This window comes from Canis lupus, chromosome 14, assembly GCF_003254725.2.
Source record: "Canis lupus dingo isolate Sandy chromosome 14, ASM325472v2, whole genome shotgun sequence".
Lineage (NCBI taxonomy): Eukaryota > Metazoa > Chordata > Mammalia > Carnivora > Canidae > Canis > Canis lupus.
The window spans coordinates 53,991,117-54,008,099 of record NC_064256.1 but is presented as its reverse complement, the minus strand read 5'-3'; the positions used below and the strand labels follow the sequence as shown (position 1 = coordinate 54,008,099).

At 39.7% G+C, this 16,983-nt stretch overlaps 1 protein-coding gene across 13 annotated transcripts in view; it reads right to left on the bottom strand.

Annotated features, from left to right (window-relative positions):
- Positions 1-16,983, bottom strand: part of MDFIC (MyoD family inhibitor domain containing) — a 291,855-nt gene that overhangs the window by 67,307 nt on the left and 207,565 nt on the right. The window lies entirely within an intron of this gene.

The window sequence follows — 16,983 nt, the reverse complement described above, 5'->3', positions numbered from 1 at the left end:
ACCAAAAGACAGTATGACAGTATTTTCTCTATATGATGTGTGATATCTGATTTATTACCATCTATCTTAAGGGGAAAGGAGGCTGAGATGGTATCTGTGACTGGTCCTTAAGGCAGCTATTTGCACTGAGCACCCTACAGTCAGAATGCCACTCGCTCTCATACTCTGCTGTGCAGCAGGTGCTCAGGGTCTGGAGCCACCCTGGTTTTAATCCTCCAGAGCATCCCTTTCTTGTGCCCTGTGAGTCAGTGTGGGAATAGAATGGTTACTCAGACTCAAAGGGTGGAAGAGACCCAATGGTCTAAGTTACCTGTAAGCAAACTTCTAATTGACATACTTCTGCACTCTAGATTTCATCCCAGATCCCAAGAGCCTTCATGCCTCCTGATGTTGAACGTTTTGGGGGTAGTGCCATATTGGGTCATGCTGACACTCAGCATGGATAGTCAGTGCTACAAAGCCAGTTATTATTTTGTCATCTATTTTCGGTCTTTCAGAAAATGTTTAACATCTCTGATCTGTCATTTCCTTGTCTGTTCTTGCTTTCCTTAAATTTATGTCATTATAAAATTATCATTAATTTACAATCATTTAAGTGGGATTTCCAAAGAGAATGGAATATATATGTTAAATCTGCCATGTTGACAAAACATGATTTTTAAAAACAATCACACACACACACACACAAATCTCAAGAAAATTTGGCAAAAAATTAACACTTGTTAAATCTGAGCTTGGTTAGTATGAGGGTGTTTTCAATATTCTTTCCCCCTCTCATTTTTAGAGGAGCTAATTTAATGAAAAATCAGAATTCTATTTATTAAGCACGTAAGTCCACAAATCAGTGAATTGCTACTGATTGGTAACTTAGGCAAAAGCATCGTTTTATCTTGAAAACACTAATAAAGTGGGATATTACCAGGAATCAAGGGCAAAACAGTATCCCTTTTCTAGAAAAATAATCTTTTGTTTTGCCTAAGATATTTCATTATATTTAAAACTGAAATTCATTTTAAAATAAAGAGGGGACATCTTTGGTGCAGTGTTTCATGTCCTTACATTTTTGCAGGCAACACTGATGATGTGTTTTAGGTTCTAGGTTTTGAAGATCATAAAAAGAAGCCATCCTGTGTGTGCCTGACTCTCCCTTACGAACTCCTGGATAGCCAAGGAGAGAATCCAGAGAATTACACTCTACTGTCTTTACTGGTTCTTTGCTTAGGTTCTCTGGATCTGCCTGAAAATAGAATTAAGGAAGGGAGCCCATTCTTTCCAAAGCAAAACTCAAAATAATCCAGCACTTCTTCCTTTAACCTGGGAACTAGTTATTCTTATCATAATGGAGAACAAATTCCATCTGGAGGTAACAAAGTCCTTCCGCATAGGTTTTCATGTTTGCTTCCTCACTAAACCATGAGGTAGTGAGGAAGACCAAACCTTCCCCTTCCGTCCATATTCTGAAGATGCAGAACATGAAGGGACTTTGCCAATGCCACCAAGCTAATGAGTTTTAGGCAGGATTACAATCTGAATCCTAGGACTCCCATCTTACCTTCTCTACAGACACATGGCCTTTCTCTAAGTACTGGTGTTGTGCACCTCCCTTACAAGTCTGGTCAGGAGCCTCCTTCCTGTCAAGCACAGAGCTGGCTGACAAGTCAAGCTTTGGCCCGTTATTTCATTTTCACTTTTGCCCCAAACACTTCATCTATTTGGAATACGAAGTCAATCTCATTGGCTTGCCACATGCAACCTTAAAAAAGCCCCATGCTATGTTTGTATCTGATACCAGTGACCCCTCTAGTTCCTCCTGACTCTTTGTATGCAATCATTAACAGCATGAGAAATCCCAGCACTTAGCCTGCAAGGTGGCCTACAGTGGATCGCATCAGGCCCGGCCCGACTGACTGGACTGACTGGCTACTCTCTAGCTGAAGCAACCTGCAAGCAGACTTATAATTATCTGAATAACGAAACTTCTTTATGACATTTTCCAACGGTTGAGTTCTATTACTGTGTGCCAAAAACAAAAATAAAACAGAAAAACAGGGATCCATTAAAGGTGGAGATAGACACGATAATGAGCCTCTCCCCAAACAGACTATCCACGAGTATTTTTGCATTTGTATTAATATGCAAAGAAATGAAGACAACACTGTATCTGCAATTAAAAGAGAAATGACTACAACAATCCCAAAATGATTGAATGTCATCCTTCCCTTCCAGAAATGCTATTCTAGGACTATAAACTACCTATCTTTCCAATTCATTGTAATTTAGTGTTTCATATACTAAAATGGACACTAAAATCTGTCATTATTACTGACCAAGCTATAATCGCACCTACTCGGCCTGCCAGAGCTGTAGATTCTGACTCTGTGAGCTTAGTTATCCTTTTTTTTTTTTTTTTTTTTTGGTTGAAGAAGTAGTGGTTGGGCTTTTGTTTGCTTGTTTTTAGTAAAAAACAAAACAAAAATTAAATGCAGAAGATGAACACTCCCACATATTTGTGCTTTTTGCACATTAAGTATGCACTCGATGAACTATTCCTTTAAATATTTTTACCTTAACACAGTAGATGTCCTCAGAAAAACAAACTAAATTAAAGACTTCTTCCCAGTGAGTGTTCCAACAAACCCCTCATTTTCTTTAGGCTTAATGGAGACAAGGAATTGCTCATGAATGCGATGTTGATCAAAATAAGCAAACCTGAGGAAGTTGATGAGCAAGGTGATGAATGGTTGGCTAAGGAATGGGGCCCACTTCTCAGGAAGAAAACTTACGAACATATTTAAGATAATGATAATAACTGTACCCACTTCAGACTACAAACTTCAAAGGGTTGTGCAAAAAATACAGTATTTTGTTTGTGTGTCTCAAACACTCGGGAGCAGATGGTAAACTGTCCTTGCAAAGGGCCGTATACTACGTATGCCATGTATCTGGAGCCTAATTAATTAGTTTCCATGGTAAAACTGAAACCTTTGAAGGAATTCCCTCAAGGTAAGAATGAAGAGATAGGATTGCTGGAGAACAGGTTTGTCTGGGATATTTATTTCTTGGAGCAAAACAGCTCCCTCCATAGAGTCAGTTTCTTCTCTTTTACTTAATAAAAAACTCTCTCCACCTTCTTCTACCCTCAGAATATATTTATTCCATAATTCCAAATCTTCTTACTCTTCAAATGCTGAATTTTCTGGGATAGATCCATTATTCAGACTTTCATAAAAGGGTTAACTCTTAAATAACTAAATGACCAAGCTCTTTTAAACGCTTAGTGTGGTACTGATGATTCTTATACAAGCAAATGATTATTACTGGTTTACTGGCAACAAACAATGGTGCCAGAAGTTGCACAGAACTAATGTTTTCCCGGCAGCCCTATAAATATTTGCTTTTATTCTTCTTTTCGTAACTAGTTCCAAATGAGCAAACTATGAACTTTTATACAGTGAGAATGGTGTAAAACTGCCCCTAATAAATCTTCTCTGCCTTATGCTATATTTCCATACCATTGAAAGAAATAGCTGATATTGCACAAAGTTTTTGAAATACACTGTTCTCCAAAGTATGTGCTTCATCAGCAATTTATTTTAACATCCACATCTCCCTCTCTAAAGGAACTGAAACTAATTATGTATTGTCCCAAATGCCCAGATACCACTGATATCATATGAATTCATATATTATTCAAAAAGCTGATCTTTTTTTACTTATTAATATGACTCTTAGGTAAACTGTATCTCTATTATAAGGGACTTTGCTTTATTCCAAGAACAAACTCTAGCTATAATAGTTAAGGAGGTATTCTTTCCCTATATCTACAAACACTTGATTGGAAGGCTGCTTATTGCAGAGATTTTTAACTGAAAGAGATAGCTTATTCCCATTCGGGACAGAGTGTCAAGAGTAGATGAAAGCGGGCATTTGTAATTCCTCAGAAAAACAGGCAAAAGGGTTTTCACCCTTAAGAAATCTGACTCTTACATAACATAAACCTTGATCTTGGGTTAATACATCAAGATCCCAAAGATAATCAAATAACCCCTTATGGCGGCATTAAGTTTTCGATTTTAAAGTCCTTTCAATGCACTATCCAACCCTATCATGCCACTTAACGAGAGGCTACAAGAAGAAATTATAATAATTCTTCTCCAATTTCATAAAACTTAAAGTGGTGCATAGTGAAACTAAAAGTAAGAAACAATTTCTGAACAATGTAAACATCTCTCTAGAAAACAACTTCCCAAAAGCACAAAGGGTTAAAATAAGAGGGTGGTGCCTGGGTTCTCCCTAATAGGTAGCCATGGCTATCAGCCCCCATCCTATACAGGTCATCAATCACAATTGTAAGAAACTACTTTCCAAAGGAAAAAAAAAAAAAGACTTTAAATATTTAAATAAAAAGCTCTGTTCAACCTTTTTTATACGTTTTTGTGTTCTAGGGCAATATACTCAATGGAACATCTCATCAGTTCTAAGTCTGAGCTGTACCTCAAAATTAACTGAGAAGCTCTCAGAAATCAAGGCTCTACCCGCATCTGATTCTAGGTTCAGTGGTGTGGAGTGATTGGGGCCTGGATATCAGTATGTCTTCAAGCTGATGTAAATCATGGAGAACCATCGCTTTGAACAAAGGGATAGGACTATAGCATCATATTCCTGCCCTGGGTACCTTCACAGCTTTGGTTATTCTGAGTTCTTCTGGGTGCAGAAGGAAAATGCACATCTTCACACCGTAAAAAAGAACAGCAGATGTCCAGATTCTCTGCCTATCTCTTAAAAGGAGAACAAGTATGTTCTCATGGAGGCAATGAGGAAATAGTTCCGAAAACCAAAGAAGTCTTTTTTCTAAGATGTCAGGTATATAGGAAGCCCAGGAACTGTCTTGAATTTATCACAACAAAGATAAAATTCCAAAGGAATATAGTATAGTAAAATTTTCCTAACTCTTTCACGATCCAACACAAAGGCAGGATACAGTCACATAATTAATAGTGACAGAATGGTGATAATTTCCAACTGGGAAAATGGATTAGAATTTTCAACTTGGAATAAACTTATAATTTGGGAAAACTATCATCTTCCCTTTGACCTGAATGTGATCTCTAGGAGACCATGAACACCACACAAAGTCCCAACCCTTTCCCTACTGCATCCTCCATCTGAGAACCAAGGCTAGAGAATTCAGGATAAGAGAGCTGTGTGCCCCTAGGTACACTGCTTGACTTTGCTGAGCTCAGTCTCATCTATAGACAATAAGACTTATTGCACCTGCCTGATAAAGTTGCTGATAGGCCAAGTGAGATCATCAATATGAAAAATTTCATTAACTGTAAAAAGCTCTAAGTAATAACATTGTTAATATTACTAATAAAAAGCATCCTTTGATATGCATGAACTGTAGACTGAGAAAATTAGCTCCTTAAGAGAGGCAAAGATAGTCAATCCACATTTTAAGACAAATTACTACAGCTTAACCAATTCAAAGCTGTCAGTCTCCTACAGAGAAGCTAAATGTAGTCAAAAGGTACAGATTTTCATTTATTCAACAATTAACATGACAGTATTGGGAACAAACTCTGTGCATGGCCCTGGGCTATATGCTGGGAGGGCGACAAAGCTGGATGAGCCGCCAATTCTGCCTTTAAGGAGCCTTCAGTTCAGTGACAAGGAAGAGGGCCATCCACACTGCAGGACAATTTCAAAATTAACAAGTCCTTTAGGAGAAATGAAGATAAACTGTCTCTGCAAGTCCAAAAGGGGAGCAATCACAGCAGGCCTTGCTTATACAGCTGGAGATGTGGGGAGACAGGTAACATGAGTGAAGCATGAGAGAAGGAAAAGATTGGGGATGTAGAGGGAAGAACAAGGAATATATTTTGGCTATAGCAGAACTACGTGAAAGGAAATTGTGGAGGAGCAAGGCACAATTTCTTTTATTCCCATAGTCATCCAAAATAACTTCTGGAAAGTCCACTGTGGCCCTGGATCCGTGCTAATTGCTGGGGATGCAACCTAAAGCCAGCAGATTGCAGACAAGCCATAGCAAAAACAAGTTACAAATTGTGATAACAAGTGAAAGGAAAGGGTGTTTGGAGAAACAGGGAAGCCTCTCTTTGGCCGGGGGTGGGGGTGGGTGGGTGGGCAGAGTGTAAAAACTCAGGGACAGAAAGGAACTAACTCACGCATCTGTAGGACTGGAGGACAGAAAGGAAGCAAGTAAAGCTCCAAGGTAGAGGGAGGAATTTCAAGTAGGAAACAGGTCCTATCAAACACTACAGAAAGAGAGAGGGCTGAGAAGAGGTCACTGGGCAAACTGACCTATCAGTTTTGAGATCATATTAGTTGCATTTAACCTTTAGGACATATATCAAGGTAGACTAAGAAGCAGCCATTTAGAACAGAACTAGGTTTGAATACCAGGAGCTGGTGCTAAAATATAACCTAAAATGTCTCAGTGATAGAGATAGATATATTAGAATATAATCTGAATCTTTGGAAAATTGTGTCATAAAATCAAAAGAATGGACCAAAAGCAAAAATCAATTAGAAATTAAAGTATAGCTGAGGAGCTGAGGGATCTCAGCTGAGATCAGAGAAACATGTATTTGTACTAAAGCCAATCCTACTGCATGTGACATCTTTTATCTGTGATTCCCAGCCCCTGGAATCTGAGCAGAGAAGACTGACCATGTTGTCTGTTACCTTATTATCAAGGCAAATAGTACACAAGGTCATAGAATTAAGGGAAATAATGAAAGATCATTTATGGATGTCAGCAGGCCATGAAAAAAAAAAAAAAAGGCATGTGAAGTTACAGAGATGAGATTCTATGGAGAAAAAACTTAGTTATCAAATTAGGCATAATTAAGGTAAGGAATGGGCAGAAATGGAAAAGTGAACTTCTGATTTCAAAATCTTAGAGAAGAGGCCTTGGCGGTAACAAGGTCCAAGGGGTGTCTATGTAAGGTGGCTCACCTCAAACAGACAAAGTCCTCTGAGTTAAAGAAGTCAAGCATCAGTGCGATTTCAAAGAAATTAAAAGCAGCTCTGTAATTTAAGGAAATTAAAAGAAGCCTCGGCTTGGAGGACAAATCAGATACTAGTTAGGGACCGAACAGGTTATGCTGGAAGGTGGAGCAAGATGCATGAGCAGCTGTAGCCACATCACACTCCACGCCACTCCACGTGATGACTAATTTAAGACTCTACTATTGGACTCTGGGTGTCAGCAACTACCAACACCACTTCACATCAACCTTCCAGGCACTGGGAGTGGTAGTAAGGTTCAAATTTAATGTTGAAATAAATTGATTTTTTTTTTACCCTGATTTGAATCAGTCCAAACAAATTTGGACTACCTAGCAAAAGTCAGTATTATTCAGTCTCCTATAAAAAAGATCTTCTGATATATATTTAAGATACGTTCTAAATATTACACACATAGATTTTGCTGGGGTATAATTTTTAAGAAATTAAATAAGATTGACCTTGCATTTAAAAAAAAAGAAAAAGGCAAATTATATACACCTACCTAAAAAATACTGAATGGCATTTGCTCTGTTTCAGCATGAAAGACCAAAAAGTCAACCACCTGAAACTGGTGAAAATGAAAAAATATAAAAAACCTAAATATGTAAGAACTGGGTTTAATTTAACATTTCCAGTAGTAAATATTCATATTCAGAGCTATCTGATATGATTTTTAACAATTTACTGGAGGGGGATGCCTGGGTGGCTCAGTGACTGAGAGACTGCCTTGGGCTCAGGGTGTGATTCTGGGACTGAATCCCACATCGGGCTCCCCACAGAGAGCCTGCTTCTCCCTCTGCCTGTGTCTTTGCCTCTCTCTGTGTGTCTCTCATGAATAAATAAATAAAATGTTTTTTAAAAAATTACTGGGGGTGCCTGGGCAGCTCAGTTGGTTGACTCTTGATTTTGGCTCAGGTCGTGATCTCAGGGTGGTGAGACTGAGGCCCCCACCACCCCTGTCAGGCTCTGTGCTTAGTGGGGAGTCGGTTTGAGATTCTTTTTCTCCCTGTCTCTCCTCCCACTTGCATTCTCTCTCTCTCTCTCAAATAAATAAATCTCTTAAAAAATTTACTAGGCACAGAAGAAGTATAGTCCGAAGAACCCAGCTCACAGGAAGGGTAGGAAAATGCTAACTGCGTACAATCACACCATTCCTTGATGTGCTATTCTCACCGCTGCTGCCTACGTTTCACTCACCTTTGTGATTATGACAGCACCCTTGCAGCCCTGAACAAATATGGAGAAGATGTCCTGCAAAGGTGGGCCTCTACGTTGATGACAGGACAGTATCTTTTTCCATTAAGATAAGGAACGATGGGCGGCATCCAAAGATGCCATGTATGGTCTTATTAGAACACACTGGCATGGGGGCACCTGGGTGGCTTAATCGGTTAAGCAATCGACTCTTGGTCTCAGTTCAGATCATGATCTCAAGGTCACAGAGCCCCAAGTCAGCTCCAAGCTCAGAGCAGAGTCTGCTTGAGATTCTTCTCTCTCTCCTTCCCCCTCGGCTCCTCCCCCTGGCTTATGCTTGCTCTCTCTCTAAAAATAAATAAATACAATCTCAAGATCACACTGGCATGAATCAATTATTTATAACAATTTGAGATGGTGGGAATCTTTTTGTTTCTTCTTAAATTTCCCATTCCAAATTCTCAAGCACCATGGGAAATGTACTTAATTAGATTATATTCCAGCGCAGAACAAATTTCTCCACCCACTCTCTTCTCTAGCTCACTTAATGCAATTTTGCCCTCTAGTACCAGCATCAGAGGGTTTTAAAAGAAATTTCATTGACTTTGGGTGTCTTACTGTGGAACCCTAGGACTTGAGAAGAATCCAGCTTCTGATGGAAAACTGGAGCATAGCTTTACCACTGAGTTCTGAAAGACTCACTGAAGGCAACCCAGAACAAATCATGGTACAGATTCCCAGCTGTGCTAAGATGGAGGGGAAGGAGTGGGGAGGGATTTCCACCAACCCTCTTCATTCTCATACACCCTCTCCTGTGCTGTGCCGTGGATAAAGCTGAAGCCAGAAGCAAGCCTCGGTCCTCCTGTGGCTGGATAAAAGCTGGCAACCACTGCCTTCAAGAGTCCACTGCATGGCAATTGTCCCAAGTACCAATATACAAGCTACTTATACTTGTGACAAAGGCAGGATCTGCCCAGCCCAGAAAAACTTCCTCATTCTACAATTTCAGAGACTTACTGAAAAAAGCAAATTGTAAAATGGGTATACAGTATTCTTTTTTGCTTACCAGAACTGAATCCCTATTACCTTGATGCCTCCAGCCAGGCCCAGCTTCATGGCCATGTGACTTGTGTCTGAGGAGTAACAGAGTCCCATGCTCAGAAGGACCCTGAGCTTGTTTAATGCTTGCCATTGCCATCTTGAAATTCACACTGTTTGAATAAGGGGATCCAAATTCTCATTTTGCGCTATAGTCCACACACACCCCACCCACCAATTTATTTAGCTGGTGCTGTCTCCTGCAGAGCCTGAAGGAATCTGAATCTCCTAGCTTATCTGTGACTTGAAGCACTTCTCACAGGTGACTGGGCTATCATGTAGCTTTGGGAAGCTGGGCCCTTACCCTAGTATTTTTTGCTATTTGGGAAATTTTCTTTTTAAAATACTATTGCTTCTAGTATGATAAAATAATTCACTCCAAGGGGGAAAAAAATCAATGATACAGAGGAAAGTATATAGAATATTAAGTGAAAGTTCTCCTCACCAGTACATCTCCACTCAATTTCAAGAGCTCCCTAAAAGTAACTATTGTGAAGAGACAACTTCTATTCAGGAAAAAAAAAATACATACACCTATAATTTGATACAAATTATATAGATACACACATTTGTATAGGAGACAATTACATATATCTTTTTTAAAAATCCCTATTTTGTATGTTACTGAATAGATAGAGAAGACCTTTCTGACTCTTACTATGAAGCCAATCAGCAGCTCCAAACAACACGCACTATTTTTCATTCATCTCAGAGTCCTCAGCTTAGAGAATATCAACTACTCTTTCATTCCTCTACAACAGGTGACTAATCTTAGGGCAAAGCAGAAAGAACCAGAGATCACCAACTTGCTGGCCTCTCCTAAACTGTTCAGTTTCAAAGAGGAATTCAGATGATTGAGACTCAAAAAAAACCCTAGACAAGCCCCAGCTTTGCCTTTTATTGGCCATACTGATTGAAACAAAACTCTGGATGTTTCCCCACTTGCTGAACAGGGTAATTTTTATGAAGCCTCCAAAATTTCTTCTAAATCTAGCACTCTGGGTTTGGAAGAAACTATTTCAGTCACCCATCCTTGCAACCGCCATCTTACACCTTGTCCTCACCAGGGATCGCTCCACTTCAAAAATCTTAAATTCTTACTTCCCATTCTCATAATCCATCTCTTTCCACTTCTCCTGTTCACGTACTCCATTGATATCTGTTCTGTTTTGTGTCTTCAGAAATAGAAACCTCCTGGGGGTTGTTAGCCTCTCTGGCTATTTTTCTTATTTGTTAGGCCTTTTTTGTTTTTACTTCCTTCTCAACCCATTGGACATCCACAGCCCAGAATTTCAAACCCTCTTTGGACAATGTCCTTAAATCCTTTGCCCTACTGTCTTTTCATCACAACTATCATCTGTCCAAACTAAAAATTCTGGTTTCATTACCAGCACCTGCTATTTGCCTACCCCATATATCTCACTGATCGTACACCACCGAAAGTAGAATCCTATCTGCCATGACCCCTTCCAAGACATAGCTTTCTAAGTTGGATCAACACAACAGTCTCTCAGTTGGTCTCCTGATACTTTTGGTTTCCCATTCTTATTTATATTCCAACTACTGCAACAGTAATCATCCTAAAATATAGGCAAACAAAAACATAAACCTACTTAAGTCACTACTCCCGTCAATACTTTCCATCTTCCCTTAACCCTCCGCTAACGGATTCTTTGCCATTCACCGCTCTCCAGCTTTCTTCGAACATTTTACATCTCAGCTTACACAAAACTTCTGCAACTCTCCTCAAGCTGACCTCTTACCTCTCGACCTATAAGTATGCTGTTTTGGGGGCTTGGGACACTATGGCTCCATCCACTCCCATGGTCTGCCTGAGTTGGCTAACCCTTTAGGCATTACCGCAGAGATCACTCCCTCTGGAAAGCCCTCTTTGACCTCTCCCCAATGTGAGACTCTGTGTTTCTCCAATGTGAAAATACAGCAGCTTGCCCTTTCCCATCACAGCACTCATAACACACATTATTTCAAGACTATAAACTCTGAACGCAGAGACCACACCTGTGCTGTTCATCGCTCTATCACAAACAGAACACCGGGTCAGCACTCCGTAACACTCCATCTTAATGTAATTGATTTCTTATTCAGCTTTAGAAGTTATATTTTGACTCCTAATCCTGAAAGTTATCCACGAATAACATGCTCTACAAAGAATAATTTATGTGTAAATTCACACAGTGTTCAGCTCCAGGAAGTTGGGAGGTTTGAGAACTAAAATTATCTAGACCGCAGCATTTATGGTCTTGATCTTTACAATGTTAGTTATTTCTTTGGTGGTTAGCATTTTCAGGGTGATCTCTGAGGTAATTCCCAGGCCTCAGTTCCTCCCTGAGGCTCAAAGAAACTCCCAAATGGGAAAGGAATAAATCTGGTTCCCTCACTGAACCCCATCTATCACTTCAACTCAATACCATCTCATCTCCCCCAATAAAGACCAAAAGATTCTAGAGATATCAGAAAGAGACTGAAAACGCTGGACAAAAGGGCAGCAGCAGAGAGACTGGAAATGAAACAAGTCATGGTATAGGGTAAGGGTGAAGGGTAAAGTCATCAACTAAAACATTCACAGGAATAGTAAGAACACCAACAGCAACAACACACATTATACTTTACAGAACACAAAGCATTTAAAAACTAGTTTAAAAAGGTAGAGAAAGATAAGAGAAGGAAGAAGAGAGGGAGAGAAGGAAGTGGGGTGAAGAGGTTGGGAGTAAGTAAGAGATGGAGGGAGGGACGGAGGAAGGGCTGCAGGGATGGAGGGATAGAGGGATGGGGGGAAGAAAGGAGGGAGTGAAGGACAGAGGGAGGGACGAAATTAGTCTCATATTCTTTTCTTATTAGCCAGCCAAGAAAAAGAAGAAATAGGGAACCAAAAAAGGTCCTACATAAAGTGCCATTTCTGCCCATATTCACAGACAGTGAAATGTTATTCACAGCACTGCCATAGTTCACTGAGAACTCTTCAGAAGGACTTATCAGAGAAGAGCAGTCAAACCTATGACTTGACTGCCTGAATATCCTTAGAGTCATCTATAAATATTTGGAATTTGACATGAATGAATCATGTATGGCTTGGGAGTAAGGAGGGGGTTAGAAGGAATAAAAGGAAGAATGTATTGGTTTAGAATGTTCATGAGAGGACCTTAAAGTCTGAAATAATACAAGCAAGATGGGTAAAAAACCTCATTAATTCTATGTGCTTCTTATGCATTTATCGAGCATAAACCATGTAGCATCCAGTGTGCTGCCTACTGTTGTGACATACACACAAATCAACAATCTCAAGAAGACATGGGTCTATATACCCAGTATGTCTGGACATGCAACTCATTGGAATCATGGATGAAAAAGAAAAAAGGAAGAAAAAAAGAAAGAAAGAAGAAGAAGAAGAAGAAAAAAAAAGAAAACCCTAAAACACAAAACAAAGCTTTGTAACTGATACTTGGGCCTGAGAATAGTAATAATGAAAACCAATAAACTCATTCAAGGTTTACACATATAGCTCTCTGCTAATTAAGCACACAAAATACATTTTCTCATATAATCCTTAAAATAACACAACCAGATATACAGAATTAGCACCTCCATTTAAAAAAAATGAGAAATCTGATCAGAGTTTAAGTAACTTACCCAATACCAGCAATAATCATGTACTCAGGATCCAAACCTGGCAGTCAGCATCCAGGACCCTGAGCTGTAAGATGCCCAAAGCAAAAACATGGGGAATGGTTCTCTCTACATCTTTTTTTTTTTTTTTTTTTTTTTTTTTTTTTTTTTTTTTATTTATGATAGTCACACAGAGAGAGAGAGAGAGAGAGAGAGGCAGAGACACAGGCAGAGGGAGAAGCAGGCTCCATGCACCGGGAGCCCGACGTGGGATTCGATCCCGGGTCTCCAGGATCGCGCCCTGGGCCAAAGGCAGGCGCTAAACCGCTGCGCCACCCAGGGTTCCCGGTTCTCTCTACATCTTGATCAAAATCCAGATGAGCGTGGAATAATGCATTCTAAGGAAGAAGCGTGTCAGTAAACTTGAGGTGGATTCTAGAATGTAGCCTAATGGTGGTCATTGATCAATGAGATAAACACAGGTAACCATCACAAAGAGCTTATGATTGTCCACCCAATCCTGAAACCAAATCACGAGTTGGATTTTGGAATAACTTATGGCTCAAGATTCTTCTTGACAGCGATAGCCAAAGCATCTCAACTGCAGCTACATAACCATTTGGTCAGCGTATTTTTTTTAAAAAGAGAGTTTTTCTGAGAGACAAATGGAGGAAAAGATACTGAGCAAGATGAAATCACAAAGACTTACTCCCAATATGGGATCCCAGAATGAATGAGCACACAATATTAAGAGAGAATTCCAGATCACCTTAGAAATGTAACACGAAAGCTATTTCCCCCAATCTTACTGGGCGGTACTTATTTTGGGGGCTTGTTTATGTCCTCTTTTATATAAAGTGAATTCTAAAAGGTAAACATTAATAATATGAACTATAATGTGCATTCAGACATCAGAACTGCTGGTAAAATTTAAATCCAAATCTCTCATGCTCTTTCCTTATCATCAAGTAAGAAATGTTTTTGGTATATAAACAGTATGCCTGAATATCTGCCTTTTTAAAAATATCTGACATAGAAGAAGCATTCCCTCAAGTGATAAAGTAATATTCTCTAAGGAGTGATCAGAGGTAAGTTGTCAAAGTCTTAGCAAAGAAGTAACAGAGCTCCTCAGAACCGAGCCTGGTGGTGTTGAAGGGAAACTCCAAGGATGCCAAGAGGAAGGTTTCCAGAGCAGGACTGGTGAAAACGTAGGATGCATTAGCCCCATAAAGAGGAGACAAGTGTGAATTAGAGAAGCAGCTTGCATTCTACTACCAATTAAGTGCTTACTATTATGAGCTAAAAACTCTTCAAAATGAATAAATGGGTTAACTAGAATGAGGATTACCATTTAAGTGGAGCATTCTGACTTTGCTTCAGATCATGGGAATTCTGCAAAATCACAAAGGAGAGAATTAGCTGAACGAAATAGTTTAATTTAATGGGAAATTTATTTCAGAAGAGGAGCTGAGGAAAATTTCTGGAGTTAAGTAATGACATTTAGAATTAGGAGACGTTTCTGTAAAAGCAATGTCCAAGGATAAAGTTAAGTAATAAGAATTTTCAGAAAGACCTAGAAAAATCTGCAATAGAGACCTGAGGCACTTTAGAAAGAAGAACAAAGAAAAATGGAAGCGTGCTCTCTCTCTCTCTCTAGGAAATAATTAGAGCAGAATTTGACCTAAATTAAAGGAAAATACTACACATATCTGAGTATAAACACAGGCACACTCACACAACACTCCTTCCTACCTTAGAAATCCCCCCAAAGACTAAGATCAAAATGTTACTTCTGTTCCTTTTCTAGTCTAATTAAAACATGAAATGTTGCCTACTGCCTGTTATCAGTTTATGCATATTATGGGTTAAATAGAAAAATTAATATTAATTGAGGGTGTCATTTCCCTGCCACATTTATTTTACCAATTCAGAGGAACAGTGATGATAAAAACACGGCATAGCTCCAAATTATATACTGAATTATATACAATAATCTGAGGGGAAAAGCCAAAGTCTGAACTCGTGTTCTCATAAAAAGATATAAACTCTAAAATATAAGCCCCATTCCAGAAATTATAGACCAAAACATTTCCTCAGAATATGGATCCCTTTTAAAGTGTAAAAAGAAAATTCATAAGATGAAAAAATAAAACCTTCTGATCATAAAATTTCCTCAAAAACCTCCATTACGTTTTTAATTCTTTACTGATTTAGGTGTTTTTTTTTTAAACCAACTTGAGTAGTTGGAATTTTTTTTAAATTTAAATTTCATAAGAAAGAGAATCACAATGCACATTCCCTGACCAGATTGTGTGTGGCCTATTTATTCGAAATGTTTGATTCCATATGGATTTCTTCTCTTTTATTTATAACTTCCAGAAAGGATTCTCTGTAATAAGTTAGCAACTCAAGGGCAACCAATTTGAAATCCAGGCCCTGAGAGCACTGTACCTGAGGTCTGCCACCTGCAATGTTTTCTAGAAGGACCAGGGAAGACGCACAAAGCTCGAACTTCTGTGTGGAGCATGAACCAAGTGTGAGCCACAAGTGGGTGGTCCACTGAGGTCAGGGTTAAAGTTCAAAGAATAATTTGGAAATTATTCTCAGCTTGGATCTCGTTTATGAGGCCTGAGAATACACCCTTTAATTAGAATACAATTTCCAAAGCAACCACTCCCTTGACTTTCCAGAGCTCAGTTATTCTCAGAAAAGTAAAAACAGCCTCATCACACTGACAGCTAACAGTCCCCTATAAATTACGCCTTAAACGTCCAACAAAGAAAGCAGCAGCCATCCGGGACAATGCAGCCGTGAGCCGCCAGCCCTTCTAACCACTCTCAAGAATAGATAGAGCAAAAGAAGGCCTGTTAAACAGACTCACTCCCCTCCGCTGCTTGCTTATGCAGCTGAGCTGTCCCATGGAAGCTTGGAAAAAGAGTGGGTTGTGCATTTGAAAATGTTCCCACACCCCAGCCGGCCTCATTTTTCTGATGATCCCTGTATCCAGCCAACCTCGCGCTACAGTGGGAACACTAAAATCAATTCCATGAGAGCCAGCTGTCGGCCTCTTCCACAGTGCTCAGGGAGCCACACAGGACTCCTGGAATGGGAGCCAGCCCGGGCCTGACTCACCGCAGATGTTCCCCTCTGCCCCCATGCAACTCTGAGCCAGGACCTTCTTTCCAGGGCTTATTATTATGACAAAAGTTTTTTACTGGGCCCCCCTAAATGTGCTGAATGCTGAGAGGAAAATACATGCCTCCCTCACTGTGGGGTTAAGAGAGATAGACAGTGAATTACACAGAGATGACCACCTACTCTACAGGGAAGGCCAAAGGAGGAAATCCAGACAGCCTTGTGGAGTTTAGTGTCAGGCAGTTGGAACAGCAGAAGCTATCACAGTGTCAAACTTTGAAGTGCTAGCCAGACTTGAGGCGAGTTTAAAGATGACATAAAACGTTCCGTTTTGGCAAACCCAGATATCAGATTTTTCTGTAGACCCAACAAAGTCGCCTTTGCCTAGAAAAGTGTGACCAGATAGAGGATAAAAATACAGTTTCTGAAATCTGTGATCAGAATTCAGAGTCCGAAGTCACCCGCAAGTATTTGGAAATTCTTGCCAACAGTGTTTTGGCCAGGAGTGGCATTTCTGTCATTGGCCTTTCTCTTGGATATCCATTGGGCTGTCCGTCTTCCAGCAGCCCTCTCAGAGGGGGCCATAGCGCTCTGTCTCTGCATTTGTTCAGTGTGTGTTAGGAAAACCAGACGGTGGCTCCCGGATGCTCCCTTGTACCAAGCATCCCTTGGTACAGGCCGAACCATCATTATCTCAAAAGAGAAACTATTTCATGCAACTTACGGTATTTTTTTTTTTTTTTAAATCACTGTCCATGTAACCGGTATAGACAACAGGAAGAAAAGTTCATTTCAAATCCTTTCCCTTTAATGGTATGAATTCTGAAACTAAGATCAAGCTTCCCCCATCAGCACTGCAATAATCTTTATACTTACATGCTCACTACAGAGAATAAT